Source organism: Acinonyx jubatus, chromosome E2 (assembly GCF_027475565.1).
Source record: "Acinonyx jubatus isolate Ajub_Pintada_27869175 chromosome E2, VMU_Ajub_asm_v1.0, whole genome shotgun sequence".
NCBI classification, from domain to species: Eukaryota; Metazoa; Chordata; class Mammalia; order Carnivora; family Felidae; genus Acinonyx; species Acinonyx jubatus.
In genome coordinates this window covers 47,218,649-47,224,180 of record NC_069396.1, presented here as the reverse complement: position 1 = coordinate 47,224,180, position 5,532 = coordinate 47,218,649, and positions in this window count along the sequence as shown.

The following is a 5,532-nucleotide window of genomic DNA, read 5'->3' as shown; positions in this document are numbered from 1 at the left end:
CCCCTCGGACAGCAGGGTGTGTCCAGGGGGGATGGTGTGGTGACAGAGCCTTTCCTCCTGAGTCATCTCAAAAGCAAGAAAAAACGGGGGAGGGGGGTGTGTGTGTGTCCCTGCACAGTAACCTCGGAGCCATAACATGGTCGCAGGGAATGCTGACCCGGCACGTGAGAGGTGAGTATTAAAGGGGACCCAAAATTAATCACCCCAATTTCTAACTCTTACAGATTTTGAACCAAGGAATTTAAAACATTGTATTTGGCTGGGAATAAGTTCAGTATTGAAATTTTAAATAACCAGGTTTGGAATCCTGTATCTTTAAGCTGGAAAATTCTTGTTTGGTCGATTGCATTTTCCATAACTTAGGCCAAAGTGTCATCTGACATGGCAACATGTTGTTTTTAAGTCTCTACATTGTGTCTTGGGTCCCTTGATACAATCTACAAGTTACATACTTTAAAATATGCAATGTATAAATTATATGCTTAATTATTTATAGCTCTTGAAAATGAGGTGATTGATTTTGTGAAACCCAAGATTATATCCCCAGCTGATGGATTGGGAAATTCAGTCACTTGCCCAAGGCCACACATCTGATTTGTGGGGGAGCTGGGATTCAAACCCAGCTCCTAGCCAACCTCAAGGCCAATCATTAAACCACCAGGCTGCAAGGGAATAAGCTTAGAGTCTGCCCTCTGGAGTTTACAGCCTATAAACCAGATGTGGACCCTGGACTAGGGGACCTGTGCCAGACAGCTCTACCAGGGTGCCCAGGGATCCCCAGGGAGGGAGCACAGGACTCTAGCAGAAATAAGCCACACTTTCTCATCTCCAAGCTTTGCAGATGCCCTTCCCTCTGCCTACAACACCTTTCCTGACACAGCACCTTTGCCCAGAGAGTGCCACTCATTCTTCAGGCCTCAGTTAAAGTATCACCTCTTCTTAGGTAGCCTCTTCCGTTGCCCCGCCCCCTCCCATCCAAAGTTTGACCCTTCAGGTTGAGTCAGGAGAGCCCCTCCCCACTTGGGCCCCGGGGCTTCCCCCTCCAGGCCCTAATTCAGTCCCAGCCCTGACCCATTCTGGGCAGTCGCTGTCTGGTCCCCCCCTGGACTGTGAGCGAGGGGTGAGTCTGGGTGTGTCTCAGTCACTTTGGTGTCCCGGCACCGGGCCAGGCACAGAAGGGGCAAGCTCAGCAGTTCAACAAGGCAGACCGCTGCGCTGGCAAGGGAGAAGGGCAAAAAGGGCTTGGGACTTGGACAGAGATGGTTCAGACTTTCGGACTAATGGGGAAACCGAGACCACGCTGCGCACACAAAATCAGGGACAGAGGCAAAACCCTCTTCCCTGTCACTAGCTGATCTTTACCCAAAACTATTCTTCCTGTGTCCAGAGTCATCTTTCTCAGCCGCCCCCGCCCCAGTAGTCCCTGTAGATGCAGATGTTCTGGTCCCAGGAGCCCCACAGGCCCGTTATCTCCCGAGGACCTCCCACAGGCTCCCCTTAGCCAATTTCCCCATCTTCCCACACATGATGGAGACTGGCTCTTCATGGTGCTTGTCTCTCCACAGAGAACATAGATCTGGGGTTAACCTGCCACCCTCCACTTCCCCCAGCCTTGGGCTCTCAGAACCCTGGAGATGCCGAATTAACACCCCCGCCCTCTCTGGTAACCTCGTCCCACCTAACCCCACAGTGCTGCATCCCTACTCCCGCCCCATCCTACTGCCATCAAGGTCATTTTTCTGGGGTCATCCAGCTCCGGCTACTTCAGCGCCCCCTTTCCAGTTCTGTTTGGAAAGCCCTGACCACTCCCACAGCGGCTCCCCCGCGCCCCGCCCCTGGGGAAATAGCCCACGTGTCCCGCTCCTAGTGCTCTCAGGAGGGTTCCGCCCCCTGCTGGAGCCCCGCCCCTCGAGGTGCCTCCTCTCCTAGCGCTAGCCGAGCAGCTAGGGCTATTTTAGAACCTTCCAAGCGAGGCAGTGCCTAGCGCCCCGCCCCCTGCCCCACGCTCTTTGGAAAGCTCCGCCCTGCGTTCCAGCCGAGGGGCGGCCCCCCCCCCCCCTCGCGCCCGCCCTCCCGGCCGGCGGTCTCCCGGGAAACACACCCCACCGCGCCGGCGCTCTGCGGCTCTTCGACAACCCCTCCCCTCCCCCCCCCCCCCCCCCCCCCCCCCCCCCCCCCGGCTCTCACCGGCTTTGGTGCCGGAGTCTCTTTGGAAAGGTTCCCCACTCCCCGAAACAGCCCCCGCCGGACCTCCAGGCTCTAGCATAGCCACGTGGATGAGCATGAGCGCGGGAGAGCAGCGCCCCCTTGTGGCCATGTCCTCGGGAACTCGCGGAAAGCCGGAGCCGTGGCTCGGAGAGACCTGCCTGACCCGATGCTAAGGCAGAAAAAGTATTTTTTTATTAAATTTAAAAATTGGCGTCTTAGCCATCAACATTCTTCAGGCTCTGGTTCAGCCGTAGGCTTCTTTAGTAAGTGCTCCCTGAGTCTTACCATCCGGATCAGCAGTCTCCTGTGCTTCCTGGAGGAATCCCATCCCTGACCACCCTGCCCTTGCTTCCCCATCGTGGTCCCCACGCCCCTGGGCTGTCACTGTCGGCCTGTGAAGGCAGGGACAAAGGCTGTCTTGGTCACCACTGTGCCCGCACAGTCGGGGCACAGAGTAAGGCTCAGACGACCAGCACCTCTTAGGGAACATTCATTTACTCCCTCAACACATTTTGCTTTGTTTTAATAGTTGTATACAAAGAAGGTCATAAAAGTCCCCCGTTTTAAGTGTTTTGGTGATTTGGGGTTGCTTTTACAGAGTAGTACAGCCATCACCACAATCCAATTCTAGAACACTTCCATCACCCTGAAAAGATTTCTTGTGCCCATTTGCACAAGATCTACTTTCTGCCAGGTCTGTATTCTTTTCTCATTTTACCTGCATTTGTTGACTACTTGCTTCCATCAGATATTAAGTGCTGAGGATACACTATGACACACGCAGGCTCTGCCCTTCAGGGAAGTCAAAGTCTGGTTGGGGCAATGGCTAATGGGAAAATATGTCCACTCATTCATTCATTCAAAAATATATATAGATGTTTATTGAATGCCTTTGATGTGCTGAGGACCTAGGGATAGAGCGTGGAGGGGAAGGGGGATGAAAAAGTCCTGCTAAGCTGTAGTTGATATTTTAATGAGAGGATTAAAAATAAGGAAATAAACAAGGAAATGTGTGATACAATGGCTGGTTGAGTGCTATGTCGTGTTATGAAGGGAAATAAGCCCAAGGAAGGGAAAGAAAGTGATGCGGTGTGGTTTTTTTTTTTTTTTAATGTTTGTTTATTTTGAGAGAGAGGGCATGGGGGAGGGACAGAGAGAATCTCAAGCAGGTTCCACACTCAGTGCAAAGCCCGATACGAGATCCCACAAGCCTGGGATCGTGACCTGAGCTGAAATCAGGAGCCAGACACTCAACCGACTGAGCCACCCAGGTGCCCCTATGCGGTGTGATGTTAGACAGGGTGTTCAATCGTTCTCAGCACGTCTCTGAGAAGTAAACATTTGATCGGGAACGTGACCTCTTTTATAATAAAATGTTGAATATCTCATGTAATTTATTGTATACTGTACTGAGAGGGAAAAGCAGATGGTTATATGGGTACAGAATGGTTGAAAGTGAGTAGGTTTTTTACCCCTGTGATCATGGGGCTGACTGGGAGCTACAGCTCGCTGCCACTGCCCAGCCTGGGGGTACTGTACCCCATATAAATGAATCCGGGGGGGGGATCAAAATTCAAAATCTGAAGAACAGTTTCTACTGAATGCACAGTCGAAAAGTCAAAAAATCATAAGTTGGGGACGGTCTGTATGATGAAGTTTTGGGGTGAGGTGGGGTGGTCCGGGGCCAACGGCCAAGAAAGAATTCTTGAAGACGTCTTTGATCTTCAAAATCAATGGTCAGTAAAATCAATGGTGATTTTATGAAAGGACGGGGACAGGACCCGTGGGCAGGAAGAGCTGCACTGGGGTCGTGACAGGTAACTGATTACATACCTTCAGGTTGGGAGGGGATCAGGGATAGAGTTAGTCTCGAAGGTATTTGGGGAGCAAGGTTGCCGGGACCTTGAAGGGCTAGCTGTTGCTATGGAAATGCCATATTACTATTTAGTAAAACTAAATAGTATGGGACCCTTCAGATGTATATGTGGGGGCCATAAACTTGGAGTATGATTGCCAGCATGTATCTTGGGGGAGTGGAGATAAAGGAAGTTTCCAAAGGAATTTTTCTATGTTAAAGGAACTTAGAGGAGCCTGGGGGGTCAAGATACCCTGAAGCCAAGATTCCCTTTCGCCCCCGGCAAAGTGTCAGCATGGGGCAGCTGAGATCCTAGAGGTCACTCTGCCAGTTTCAAGGACTTGTCAATGGGCTGTGGGCAGTAAGGGAAGCTCATTTTTCATTCACCTTAGTTTCCCACATCACAGTGGCAAGCACTTAAGCCCCTTTCCTGTGTTCTCGGGGAGCCAGGAGTGTCCGAGGAATATCACACAGATCCCCCCCTGGGGGGTGGGGGGTGCCAGCCTGTATTTTGCCCTCATCATGTAGTTTATTATTTTTTTTAATGTTTTATTTTACTTTTGAGAGAGAAAGAGGTAACGTGCGAGCAGGGGAGGGGCAGAGAGAGAGGGAGACACAGAATGGGAAGCAGGCTCCAGGCTCTGAGCTGTCAGCACCCAGGCGCCCTTCAGCTCAGGTCTTGAGCTCATGGTTTTGAGTTCAAGCCCCACATTGGGATCTGCGCTGGGCGTGGAGCCTACTTTAAAAAAAAAGGAAAAAGAAAAAGATACAGCATAAGAAATAGTCATTGATATTGTAATAAGGTTGTATGGTGACAGATGGTCTGTATACAGATGTTGAATCACTACGTTGTACACCTGAAACTAAAGGCACATTGTGTGTCAACTATACTCAAATAAGAAAAAAAAAATTAGTAAAAACAAAATGAAGGAAAATGAGAGAAATCTGAGGATCTGGTGAAATTGTCGTCAAGGTTCCCTACGGCCTTTATCCAGCAGGGAAAAGGGGGACAGGAAAGGAAAGGAAAGGAAAAGGAGAGGAGAGAAGAGGGGAGGGGAGGGGAGGAGAGGGGATGGGAGGGGAGGAGAGGGGAGGGGAGGGGAGGGGAGGGGAGGAATTAACTTAGAGAGCAGGTAGGAGCAGTAACTGAAAAACAAAAGGAAACTATCCTGTTTTGATCCCATGGAATTGAGACTTCTCAATAAACCATTTCCACTTAGAATTGGGACGTGGAGGCCATGACCCAGGTGGATGGTATTGGACGCTGGTTGTACAGGGGTGGGTCTTGCGTTAGTACCAACACGAGCCCAACTGTAATTTCCAGAGATGTCTGTAACAACGTTTCCCATTCCATATGTTTTCCCTGAACCTTGACACCCCTCTCGTCGAGGAGCGAGGCTTGTGTGCCCTCTCTGTGGAGGCGGCTTCCGCCTCTTCTGTGAAACACACTTGGGGTCTGAGCCACCCTG